The following is a 14,793-nucleotide window of genomic DNA, read 5'->3' as shown; positions in this document are numbered from 1 at the left end:
CTTTTCAGATTATTGAGCTCTTTTGTTGGTGGGGGTTTCAGTTTTTATTAGTTTGTTTCTTTGGGGCTTTTTTTTTTTCCCCCCCTGTGGGGTGGCTGTTTACAACATGATAAGGAGTTTGTACAAATTATTTTGCTAGCCCAGATAATAATTGAAGAAATCCACCCCCCTGTGGCAGACATGTCAATTTCAGAATTATTATAATTTATCATCTAGCACCATTTTAGAAAGTAGAGTTTGATGTTCGAACAGATATGCAAACATTTGTGCATCTGCTTCTAAGACTTTGGAAGCAGGAAAGATTGGAAACATACAAATGCAAAGCACCAGCACCCATAGAGGAACAAAAGTAACCAGAGATACTAAATTTGTTCAATATCTATGAACTTACTGAAATGCAACCAACTTTTGATATTCCAATATGAACCCTTTAGTAAATAGAAAAAAGGCAAAACTAATTGATTTTCGTCATGAGGACCACAATTCAAGCATGACTTCCTGGTCTTAACAGAGCACTGCTTACATTCCGTTCAATCCCAAAACCTTCAAGTAAAATACTAAAACCAATTTGTAAAACAATTTAGAGAGAAGCAATGAGACCAACAAACTACCTCAGCAGAAGACCAAGGAAATTTTCCATAGCTTTAGAATAAAAATTCTACCAAGTTTTAGTGCAGAATTCATATGCCACTCTAATTTATGATTGACATAAGGAAACTATGTGTCCAAAACTAGAACAAGCATTATAGAAGAAATATGCACTGACTGAAAAACAACAGCTGCAATGAAATAACTGGACAATATGGATTCTTATTTTTCCAGAGCACTTTTGAGACATTAACATCAGGCAAAAGTAATGGTAGACCTGGAAAATGTAAAGTAAAGATGAAAATCAGTAGATTCATATATTTATTTAAACTAGCGCTTTATAATCTAAAAAGAGGAAAAGGAAGTCTAAGAACTTTCATTTGAGTTTGTGGTTTCATTTTGATAATCATCTTTAAGTATCAGCATTTAGCCCTCTAAACATAATTCAAGAAGGCACATAAGGTACTTACTGACATAATTTAAAGCTTACAGCTCAGGAAAAAACAGACAGCAACACTGAAAGCCACTAAGACATTGTTTCCTTTAGGCATAAAAATACACTAAGGAAATAGCATATAATTGGGAAGCATTGATCTAAACTCAGAAGTTACATTTGCTTTGAAAGAGGATTTAGAGTATTTTCTCCCTTTCTATATGGATGGACAGAAATGGCAAAGTGTAGACCAGCTTATATTTTACACTATATAGAAACAATTCAGCCAACAAGTCCTTCAGAAAGCTAAAGACTGCCAAAATGGGAATCTGGAAATACCTCAGCATTTAATAGCAGAGTTAGTGTAAGGCCTTGTAAGAAACTGAAAATCAGCAGCAAGTGGAGTTAAACACATCTGAATCGTTTGTTGTTAGCAGTTTGACATAAGATTCCTTCCCTTTCTAATAAGCTCTTACCAATTAATGTTTATTATTTTACTTCTTGTTATCAATCACTTGTCACAATTGCAAGCTCCAACAGGAGTTCATCATTCAACACTATCTAAAATCCCTTTAACAGGGAGTGAAAGCAATTTAGCTTTCTCTGGCCCATTTTTACAGTACAGGCCTGCTGTGCTATGTCTAGGGCAGAAAGTGTGCTTGTCTGGAAGCATCTGGAGAAAAAGAACATTAATGTTTACTAAGTGTAATTACCAGTTGTGCGTAGTTTAACAGAAACTCATTTTCCCTTGACTTTCAAAGTAGGTATCATATCACCAGCAGAAACTGCTGTTAGCTAATTATTCAAAAGAACACGTAATTATTCAAAAGCAGCTGACTTTCTTGAGCAGCATAGTGTGAAGTTTTATAACCAATTTTCTCTGATACAGGTACCATTACCCCATTTAATTTTAAGGTTTAAGCCTGTAATGGGTTTGGACAATGACTTTAGAACATGATAATAAACGCATGCACCCTCCAGGCATGTTATCGCAATTTCTAAAATCAGGTACTAGATATAACAAGGAATACATCTGTGACTTTGGGAATACATGGTTTTACATTCTATCCTATTACAAAAAGCAAGGCCAAACTGCACGGAAATAGCATACAAGGACTCTAAAGAGGGTAGTAGGCATGACATGTTGTAAGAGTAAACTTTTCTAATAACGTGAGAGATGAACAGAACATTAAGAAAAAAAAAAAAAAAATCAGTGCATTCCTTACATTTTAAAAACGAACAAATAAGAGTCTCATTTCATTGCCATTGTAGAGGTTCACTGCTATAGCACTAAGCCTCCTCCATGTGTGCTCCCCATACACATGCACAAAACTTATGCCAGAGAAATGAATGAATAATTCTTGACTTTTGCTTTTATCCCAAATTGCCTTCATTTGGCCCTGTTTGTTTACAATAGGACTAGCAAGGAATCTGTCTGCACACACGGATACCATAAATGCTTAACATAGCCAAAAATTCACTTAGAACCAAATAACATACTTTCCACGAGAAAAAAAGAAAAAAAATTCAAATAGTAAAACTTTCTCATCAGTTACACGTTACAGCTTAATTTGTTTTCAATCAATGTTTAGCTAAGATTTTTCTCTGAAACCTTTGTCCATCCACCATGACTTCATTAAAATGCAAAGTTGTGAGGATATTTTCTAGAAATATCTAGTGTATTAAATAGGTGCAGATAATATTAGACTTTATTGGCAGGCTACCAGGAAGAAAAAGTTATAGCCAGAACATTGTTATCTCAACTACTTTGAATATAACTGGTATAAAGTTAAATGACATTCACATATGTCCTCTTCATCAATCTGAGACACTACATTATTCTATGCAACAACATCTGCTTGATTTAGACCCAGTCTGGACCTCTGAGCTCAGGTTGACAAGGAAAAGCTATTCCTATCACCTCAAAACCATATTGATAGTTCAGAATACTGTCAAGTCCTCCTGTCAGATCTAATCCTTCAGTGGATTTTCAGAAATACAAGAATTTTAAAAATGGTTCTCTTCTTAGGGAAGAACATGCTCCATATGCATGTTCTATATTAGAGACCTACCCACTGCCTCCTGATTTTTTTCTGCTTCTCTGTTTCCTTGTGCTTATTTTTCAAGTGGCTTCTTACAGCAGAGTAGATATTCCCTTGAGTGTATTTTCTTTCTTTACCACCACTCTCCTCTATACAAACAACAGATTGCTCTGCTGCTGCCCTTTAAATTTAGAGAAGAAAAATCCCACACCACAGATGTCTCGTGATGGGAGTAGGGTTGCTGCTTCTGCAGACTTACTGGGAGGTCAAACAATTCCAGTCTTCCTCATTGTCCCTCTTCAGAGGACACAGAGCTTGAATTTTCCTCTTATCTTGATGATGGTTCTCAGTCTATGATTTATAGACCATTGTTAGAATGCAAGAACATCTTAAACACTCCTGAGGTAGACTACACGTTTTCCAATGCTATTTTTATTAATAGTGCAGTGATAATATTGCATAATTGTCTAGAAGGATTAAGAGTTACTGGTTGAGATTCCTATAGAATTGTACTAGTTATTTTGGAAAATGATGATTAATTAAAAATAGGGGTGGTTTTAGTGCATACACCACAAATTGCATTGTCTAGACTTAGTGTCAGTATTCTTTTTTTTTCATTTACAAAATAATAGATCTACTGTTTAAGAGAAGCAGAAGTGTCATCTAAGCAAGTAAAATTAAGAGGAAGGTTACTTGCATCCCTGACAAGAACATGAAGAGTGAAATGCTTGGAAATTTAGTAAAACTGAACTGCAAGTGGACTTTCCGATAAGGCTATGAAAGTCCACATACTATCTAAAATTCTCTAACTGCCATTTTAAAATGTTAACAAAGAAGGAGAAAAAATGCTTAGAAGAAGCATCTTAAAAAGTTTGTTCACACAGGAAACTTCCACCATTGTAAGCTGAAGCAAAAAATTAAAATGTTACAGTGAAACTGCTTCCACAGTGACATAAAACACAAAAGAAATTACTTCATAAATTTTAGTCCTGTTGGTTAGACTGGTTCAAGATGTGTGTACACACACCATACCCTAAATAAAAGTACCCTTAAGGAGCAGCTTAAGCATACTCATACATAACAGAAGATGTATACACATAGGTGTCAACAACTAAATAAAATTAGTAAAGAGGAGGATGAGGAGGAATCTGCTTTTATTACTGAGATAATAAGCATATTTTTTCAGTGTTAGTCAACAAGCATACATAAAAAGACCGTAGTTCCTCGCAACCAAGTGAGCCACACCACCAAGCAACAAACAGAAAACAAAGGCACACATTTACAGAACTTAGGTGGATACTCCTACACCCACCCCCCACCCCAGTCTGGTGAACCCTATGCATTTCTGTTCAATTTTTGAAAAGTTATTTCAGAAGAAACTTCTCTGTCCTGAGTAAGCCTCACTCTCTTCCTCCCACAACCTTCCTCAACAGAATTAAATAATAACAAAATAATAAAAATAGTAATAATATTAATAAAAAAACCATAATAGTAATATAACAATAATAGGCAATAAAAGCAAGAAAAAAGATCAGATTGATCTTTTAAAGCAGTTTGTATTATTTCCACAATTTCTATTAAAAAATAAAGTAAAAGTCACCCCCTCCCCCAAATCTGTTGCACAGAGATCCACAAAGCTTTAAAGACATAATAAAGCAACAAATAGTCAGAAAATAATCTGATGACTAGCAGCAGAAGAAAGGGGCAGCACAGAAATGAAACTGTCGCTATCAAAAATACTAATACATGTATCAAAGAACTAGAATGTAGTTCAATTACATGGGCCAACAGTTAGAGAAGTCTGCAGGCTCATGAGAAATTAGGTGAAATTAAACAACTTTGATATAATGCTGTAACGTATGGTGATATATGTCAATATCTTAATGATCTGATTGAATTTTGAGACCTCATTGATGAGCAAAAAGTCAACATTAAAGTTACCTCTACTAACAGAAATCTAGAAATCTGAAAAACACTTTTCATGTGGTTTCTCTGCAGATTTACAACAATCTTTCTGGAATTCACTTATGATGCTATCTCTCTTGAGTTAATATTTCTTACTTCTTTCCAATAACAATTCTGACCAACTTCTGAAAGAATACGCCCTCCACAGAAAAGCAGTTTCTGACACATCATAGAAAAAAAGGATTTATACTTGCATACCTCTATTCACCTCAACCCTCTTTAGAGGTTCAGAAGAAAGCATGTTATATGAGAAATATAAGCCATCAGGGTTCTGTCACTTGACATAGTACTTCTACCACTTTTGCTCAGTAGTCCATCCAAAAGCATTTTATACAGGCACTGCTCAGGGCTTAGGTCAAAGAGGCCATATAAACAAAAAGCCCTTCTGTCACAGGAGCATCTGTTATTAAAGATAAAATCTGAGATTTGCAGAGAACACTAGTAGTATGCTATGTGCTTTTTTCAAACATATGTAAAGAGACATATTTAGCTGCTGATTCCTCAGAATCATGTTAACTAACTAAATTCTTGGGTTGTTTTTTTTTTTGTCTGAACCACAACAGTCCTCACCACACTAAAACTCCCAATCATATTTTCCCCCAACCAAATTAATCTGCTCTAAAAGTTCACTCCTAAATATGCAGATTAAAATTAAGCGTGACAAATACAGGCCACACAGAAGAAATCCACAAGTAGTAACAGAATAGCCTGGAGAGCCAGCTGCCTCTTGGAAATACCAGAATAGAGAAGAATTCTCTCAAGCTGTAGAATTGCTTATTTGTGTCAGTTTTTCTGTCCCTCCAAAGTCCGAAGATTACATATTTCCAGGGTGAGAGATGAATCAGGTATTCTCCTGCTTATCAAGACACCTTCCAGACAACATAGCTGTGTGCAGAAGCTCTGACATCTTAAGAAGGAAGGATGACTCAGATCTGCAGACACCGTTAACCAGCATCCAGCAAACAAGTGAAGCAGACAGACCTACTGCAGTCTTGAACAATGTATTTTTTCCTGGAAGATTCTCCTTTACATTCTTTGAATTAATTTCTATCATAATTTATTCTTTAAGAACACATTTTAATATTAGCAAATGTGCAGGCATGCACAGTTTAGTCAAGAAAAATGATAGATTTACTGTTCTGGAGGCGTAACATCTACAGCCACAAAATATAGTAAAAAAAAAAAAAAAAATACCACAAGGGTGAATCTCCTGATTATTTTGCCAGAAAACTTTAAACCTGTTCCAATATAAGATCCTCAAGCAGTGAAAATAAGCCATATTACAGTCACTTACACTATTTAGTTAGTTTCCCCTCAAAGAAAAAAAAAATAAAAGCATTAATTTGTGCCAAACATAGCAATTCTACTTTGTGACCTGAAACCTTAAGACTGAAGAAAACATCTGTTGATACAAATTATGAGACATGACTGGCTTTGGCCATCTTAAACAGGACACACAGAGCCAAGTGCTTCTGCATCTAATAATCCTATTTGAATCCTCTTGATTTAATATGGCTTCATGTGATTTAAGTCAGTTTCTCAGAAAAATAATTTCTCTTCGCTTACTTCGCTCCTCTCTCCACTATGTATTACATGTGATTCCAGCTTTATGGAGGAAGATGACTGCATAAACTTAACGTACCTATTGCTGTGCACTGCAGGAGACCAAGCATCCCTTTGCTACAATAATACTGTATGTGTCTTGCCCAGATTTTTTTACCCTAAAGTACCTCATAAACAGTTAATCCAATAAAAGAGTAGTGCAATACTGGAAGATTCAATTGTTTCCAGAAGTTTCAACGATTTCATTGCCAATATATTTCTGCTTTGGTTCATTAAAAGGACTGAGTAGCCTGCCAGAAACAGCTGTGAATTTGACAGGAAGGAGATGCTCCAGGAAGATTGTTTCAAATCCCAAAAAGAAAGGAGTAAGCAGTTTCATTTTGCTGCAGTTATTTTCCTCTGGTTCTAAAACTAGTCTTTTTCCTGTGTTTCAGAGAATTTTTCATAATGCCTGCCCTTCTCTAGAAGTTGTCAATGGCTTAGTCAATTTCCAATTTCAACACTCTTTAACAGCCATTGACTTTTTTGAAAAACAAAAGCTTATTTAAACCTCTGGCTATGATTTCTCAAACCAGTAAAACTGTGGTCAGCAGCCCACATCCACAAACATAGCTTTTCTGCTTCCTTACCCTCTAACCACTCGGTGATGACAAATCTGCTGACCCGGCTATCTTTTTTTGCCTCTCTGTTCTCAGAGGAATGTTGGGCCAGGAAGTTTAAAAAAATATACGAATTTTCCCTTTTATCATCAGTCATTGTATACCTCTGAGATTTAACAGACATTAGCTACAAGCCATACCTCCACTACAGAGAAAAAGAGAAGCAAAAGTCAGAAATAGATAAAGTGATAGAATAAAAGCTAGTAAAGTGCTTTGATGACAAAGGTTATGCAAGCGTGAAGGAACATTCTTAGACTTCTCATCAGTAGGGAGGAAGGGACTTTGAAGCACAATTTAATGGCCAAACAGAAGTCACGAACTGACCAAAAGTTTCAGTTTGGGTACAAAGTACAACAGTGACAGAATACACAATGCTACCATATATCGCCCTGGACAATTCTGATGTGCATAAAAAAGAATCTGATAAAACAGCAGACCTTTGAAAACACGCAGTTTCCGGGCCTCAACCTCAGACAACACTGGCTGCATACCCTAGAATCTTTTTCTCCAGAGAAGACAGGCTTTGCTGTGCATTTTACAGATTCATAAGCAAGAACATATCCAGCACCAAAAAAATCAGACAATATGTGCCAGATTACTAGAATCAGGAAAAAAACATAGAAGTAGTGTAAATACATCAGAAATTGATACTAGGATATTTTTTAAAACAATTAAGCAGGGCATTCTCTAGCCTGCTTTATCTCTCTGAAGACAAATCAAATGAGAGCATGCCAAATAATGCAAAATAAATTAAAACTAGATATCTTACTCTACATACTTTTCAAAATATTCAACAGGAAAACCCTGTCACTTGTTAAAGCCAAAATTATCCAGTTCTGTTTTCTTTAGGATATGACACCAGGCCACTGCTTGCTATCTCACATTTTCCTTCTGGAGCAGCATATTCTCTGCTCCTGTATCATACACATTTAGCAGTGCATGTGAGACTAATATGACCGCTCCCCCACCTCACGTGCTCCAAGAGCCCTTTTCCTGATCCAGAGCTTCATGCGCGAGATGCAGCCAGAAAAAAAGCCAAAGAAACCTTATACTCCCCAGACACATCCTTACCCGCCTCTTTGTTGCATCCATGTATAATCCTGTCTGCCTGAGACCATACAGACTAGAGGAAGTCTCCAGAATAAACCCTAAAGCTGTCAGCAAGACTTGTTCCATCAATCTTTATATCACTCCTTCAGCAGTGAGGTTGTCAGAAACTGCTAATGAAATCCTTTCCCCCATTTAATGAACATGGTAAACAGCAGATGGAAAATATCACGTGGAAGCCACTAAATCAAAGATATAATTTGTTCACTTAACAGCATGGCAATGAAAAGCTTTGAATACATATACATGTACATAAATACAAATAATGGGAGAAAAAAGACCTTTAAATTGTCCATAAAGGTCAACCTCTGCTCCTGTTTTCCAGAGCCTGATTTATAAATCTAATATTTAAATTTCAAGCAAGTAACCTTCCAAAAAAAGGAAGTAGATCATGTAAAAAACAAAACAAACAAACAAAAAAAATCCACTCCAAACAACTTCAAACCCAAAAGGGGTTGTTAAAGCAATTTTGATCCTCCATATTTTTTGTTTCCTTTAACATTATGGTTGCAGTAAATTTTTCTGTCACAGAAAGATCCCCTTTCTGGAAATAATAGGCTCTCTCTATAAAAATAACTTTTATTCTTAAACAAAATTAGATATAACTCAAATGCAGATTATATAAACTTCTCTCCCAAATCATCCTGTGAAATAATTTTGATGGATTTTTATAAATTTTTAAGTAATGTTTACTTCTGAAATGCAGCAGTGGCTTATGACATTTCTTTGATCTATACTGAATTTTGTCTATTTTTATTGTACTATAGAATGTACCTGGTTCATATATTGACATCTTTTGATGTACTGAAATCTTCATATAATTTTTGTTATGCATCATACTTAAAAAAATGGATAAAGAAACATATAGAGAATATCTATACACAGTGCAGCAGATCACAGGTAAATTCAGTCAGTTGTTCATGAATAATAGAGAACAGAATTCTGATTGAAAACAACTTTTCATGTGACTGCATGCATTTAAAACTAACATCACTTATACCAGTAACCTGGGTTCTCTATGAGATACAGTCTGTACGTAAATTCTCATATAGGTATACTTATCCTCCAACGTACATGACTTCAAAGTTTTGCATGCATAACAGATACACTTTAATCCCTTCCTTCTGCTCAGCACAGGCAATGTAAGAGGGACCACATCCACTGGCATTTCCACTTCTCCTCTGAAAGAGGCAGGGAAAAAACTGTCAGCTGCAGGTCTTGGAGAATAGGAGTGACAGGTAAGCAGGACTTCCAGGTAGAGTCCAGGTCTATGCCCTCACACTGCAACATACACAAGTTGCTCTTTGCAGTGTACCTACAGCCCTGCTCCTGTAGGGAAGATAAATCTTACCCAGAGTTCAACAGCACTTTAAAGGGAACCACCCCCTCACTGGACCTGAGCCAGAAAAGCATCCAGGTGAGCTTCTCATCCCACAGAGGAAATGTCTGTTGAAAAGAATTTTGTGGCAGAGGTGACTGAAAAGATCTCTGGCGATGCCTGCTCAGTCGAGTCACCAGGAAAAAGAACCCTTGACAGCTGCAATCATCTCCAAAACAAAACAAAACTCTCACATTGGACTTATCCGAAGCCTAAAGGAATGACAATAATGGCAGTTCTCAAACAAGTGGCCATCGCCAGGGCTGTACAAATACCTGGAACATGGATGAGAAAATTGGCTGCAAATCTCAGAAATGGCACAAAGACAGAAAACAGCCCTCTGAGAAAGCTTGTAAGATTCGAAGAGGAAAGGAAACAACATCAATAGCGTCACGCAGCAAGAAAAGAGGCTGGACAGAACTGGCATGGTGGCAGCTGTGTTTCCCCTTTCGTGGCACATGTCAGGGTGATGGAAGGAAAGGGAGACTGAGCATCCACATGTATCCATGCTGGCAGAGCGCACAGACTTTGAAAGGGGAGTGTTTGTGACACAGTGGTTGAAAGATCAACACAGAACTATTAATAGATTGTGTTAGCATATGCACTTATACAGAATTCTATACATCATATATATCATATTTACATGTGCTAGAAATAATTTAGAACATTGAAATATTGAATCACGTGACATGCTAAATTTTAATGCAGCTTAATAGTAGAGCCAATAGCAACAACTTTTTTTTATGCCTCTGTGTGATATCTTTCAAAGTAAACAAATAAAGAAGATACTAAGTTCCACAGGTTTTATCATCACTGTTATGACCTGATCTTATTTTTAATTTTGATACCAAAATCTTCTGCTCCTCCCTCCTTTCTTGGTTAAATAATTAGTTACCACGGAAACAAATATATTTCTGGTATAGACCCCAATTTGTGACATTGACATCAAATATCTTCTGTTTCTGTAGGTACATGGGGACAGTGCTGACCATGAAATATACTTCATGTTATAAACAGCTTCACACTGTGATGACAAAGAATATTAACTTTGGATAACACTGCAAAGCTGTGCAAATAATAAAATAGGAAAAAATAATCACAATTATTTTTCTTATTTTAATGGAAATAGGCTGAGATTGTATTGAGCAAGTATTTCATCTTCCTCAGTTTACAGATCTCAAACTGATTGCTTTGGAAAAGCAAATCACAATCAAACCTAGAAAGGAGGAATCTGGTACCTCTTGGACCTCCAGTGATAACAGAGTGCATCGTTTCTTTATTTCAGCTACTTCATAAAACCTGTCTGGCTGCAGAAAAGAAGTTGTCCGTAATGCTACCTCAGGAGACTTTGTTTTAAGCAAGTAATCAGAGCTCTTTCTTCAACTTTTCTCACTTGAAGATATAAATGGCCCTCAGAAATATGGGGTGCAGAAGCACTCATGTCAACATTTACCCTCACAGGTATTCCTATGCAAATAAATGCATACTACTAGATATATGAGAGCTAGTCCCACGAGTAAGAACGTGCAAGCCTACCCTTTAATTAGAACATAGCTTCCTGCCATTTAAAAACTATTTCATATGCAGATACAGTAAGAGACATCTAAATGAAATCATTTATTCCTGCGCTTATTTCAACATGAAAAGGAACGTCAAAGTATGAAACTATGACTGAAAACTGACATGGCTTTAAGGTTGTAAATACTACTCTGTATTTTCAGAATTGTAACTGCATAAATACTTATCAATTTTCTTTTTTTTTTTTGTGAGAAAGAAATAATGATTGAGAAGGTATGAAAGAATATGGCATAAAAAATCATGTTTTGGATTAATTTCGCATAAGAACTCTTTAAAATATTTAAAGCTTCATAATTTTGCACAGTTTTCTTGGGCTTACCATTTTGATCTTCCAAATACCTTGATTTACATTAGCTTGAATTATCAATTCATTTAAAGTATTTTTCCTGTAACCTATGCAAGTGGATAAACTGGGAAAAGAAGAGTAGAAAGAAAAAGGAAATCAATGAGAAATTTTTGAACAAGCAGAAGTGCTACTGTTTCCTCTTCAGAAGTTAGGAAAGTAGATTTCTCTAAAGGAACTAAGCAAAGGATATGCTGTGTATAACCCATAATGATTAATGAAGCAGCTAAATACACGCATGGATTGGAGATTCCAAATAAGTTCTCATATTAATTTTTTAAATAATACTTTTGAAGAGCTTATTTGGTTAAAAACATGCTTTTGCATCAGCTTGATTAAAATGTAGGGAAGATTTAAATCAGACGTTTTCAATTACATTTACAGCAAGTTTCCCATGAATATGTTCCTTTAAGTTCCATGTTCTATGCCATCATGTAAATCCCAACATATTAGGCACCCTCAGTTGCTGATATCCATAAGCTCATTAATGAAGAGGATCATGGATGGCACATGCTTCAGTAAGCCCCCTTTTTCCCCCTTTGCTACTACTGTCAGTGGATAAGAATCTGCCTTCCCCTCCACTCTAGCATTAAGCATGTATCACATAATTCATCCACAAACTCATACCAACCTATACCATGCTGCGCTGAACCTTGTTATAAGGGTCCCCTCATCCTTTCATGAAAGAGTAAGGTGACACTCACCCACACCCAGTTATGTCTGCCATTTCCTTTCTGAAAGGTAGACAACATCATAATCTGGATAACAAACTAGAAAGACTGCTCAAGCACCCCTGCCACTGTGTTTGAAAGGAGATACCTGCAAGTTGCATCAGGCAGAATGGCAAGAATGTGCCAGCCTGACAGCACAACAGTAAAAGACAGGCAAAGAGAAACATTAATACACAGAATATCAACGGCTGGACTTCACCTTAACCGGTAGGAAGAAATAACTTAACACGGACTGTCATACAAGAGGAGTTTGAAAATGTAAATTATTTTCTTTACATGGTTTTAGTAATTATCCAAAATGTGTAGCCTTATGCAAATTTAATGGCCTTTCTAAAGTATTGGACACAGTAAACCCCTTGACTATCTATCCAGACACATCCATAATTAAACTTTCAAATCAAGACTGATTTTTGCAGCACTGTACGTTATTATTGGTTTTAACTCCTTCAATAATCAACCAACAACTAAGAAAGATTAAACACCTAAGCTAATACATACCAGCAGTGACAGAACTACGCACATAGCATATGCTTGCAAAACCACAAGCACTGAAATAACAGCAGCTCGATAAAATTTTGTTCTTTAGCACGAAGTTACCAATGTTCAGCTGAAGCCCATTTTACTTTTGCATATGATCCTCAACCTGGAATGTGACCATCACCTTTGAGCAGGATGATTACTTCAGCTGCTCACTCAATCATTTGGTTACATCCACAGTGTAACTGCATTCAAATCCTGACGAGGGCGAGTTTATTAATGGGATAACAACATCACACATGACTACCTATCCATATCCTGATGACTATCTCAGGCCTGCAACCTAACACAGTAAAGGTTTTTAGAGATACTACAAAAATATATTTAAAATATTCACAAAAAATGGTCTCTACATGTTGTTAGAAGGGCATTTTAGATTTTTTCCTGCTTTTCTAAGAAAAGACAGCTGACACAATCACACTGTGAAGTGAAAATTGGCAGTTTAAGCACCCATGACACTGTTGGATGTCAGTCATACTTGATAACTTTTGAGCTGGTTGACCAATTATAACCAATACAACAAAAGCACAGCAGCTTCACAGACCATTAAATTCTTGATTGGGGGGGGAATAGGGTGGAAGGGACAGGGAATTAGCAGAATAATAGAGATATAATATCAGAATTAGTGTGCCTTGCCACAGGAAAGGCTTCTATGTCAGCTCAATAGTTCTCTCTTCAACCGATCAACAATTAATTAACTGGAATTAATTATGGTGTTTGTTATCTATTATTCAGCTAGAACACGGAGTTTGAGAATGCTGTGGAAGAAAGGGCAATTGGAGGTGGGAGGAAATGCACGATCCTGTTAACACTTCAGAAGAGCTCAGAAAATAAGGAACATGGTGCTGAAGTGTAAGAGACTAACGTAAAAACTGCAGGAAGCCCAAGTCCATTAGTACTCCTTAGGCACAAATCAATTTTGTAATCATCTGCCCTCTGGGCACTCTAAAATGTTTGACAGCTAGTTTCTTCTCATAGGGAAAATCCTCAATGGAACCACATTATTTTCAAACTAAGTCACGGGATAAAAATATGCTGATAAAACATGTATATGTATTCCATCATTATCTGTCACATGCCTATCTCAATGTTTCAGAATTCCATCACCTATCACTTAATGCCGTGCTCTGCTAATCATCATCAGTCTCATCAAGCAACTGAGTTCAGTGGGCAGCAAGACAATTTCCCCCCCTCAAGAATTAACGTAATAAAGAGTGGATGCTTGCAAGGGCTTAACAAAATATACAAATTTGTACAAAGAGAGAGGGTATACACAGCAAGAAGGACAGAAGGCAGCAGAATCATCAGGCTCAGCAGTCTGAGTAGATTATAGTATCTCAGAGGTTGAAAAGCCGCTTCACCTACAAGGGTGAATGCTTGATCATTACTCCTCCCTCTGTGCCCCAGCCCCCCTTGTTTATTGTCAATCAAATTTTATTCCCCTGAGGAAGGCCGTGATGATGACAATGAAAATGTAACTATTTGGGAAGACACAGCAAGAATGTTCATGCTAATGAGTTAGTATCTCCATTGATGAAGTAGCTGAGAGATTTCAGAGCAACAATTAATTCCAAAAGAGCTGGAATGTGCCTTGGCCCATTGGGGACGGCATTCACAGGACCCCGTGGATGAGCAGAACGATACCAAGGTTTTGTAGGGAATAGTCGCTGGAAGCTGGAGTCCTAAGAAAACACAGGTATGGTAAGTGACGATAGGATGATCGGATAATATAGAAGCTGAGGAAGGTGGAACAATACTGAATACGGTAATGCTGATGTTGCTGGGGAGAAGAGACACTGGCCAGTGACTGGGAAGATGAATGGTGCCTCTGTGCTTGCTTACCCTCAGCTCTTCTCTCTGCTCACCAGC

Source organism: Falco punctatus (assembly GCF_963210335.1).
Source record: "Falco punctatus genome assembly, chromosome: 15".
In the NCBI taxonomy this organism is placed as follows: Eukaryota; Metazoa; Chordata; class Aves; order Falconiformes; family Falconidae; genus Falco; species Falco punctatus.
The sequence above is the reverse complement of the archived record's forward strand: the minus strand, read 5'-3'. Positions refer to the sequence as shown.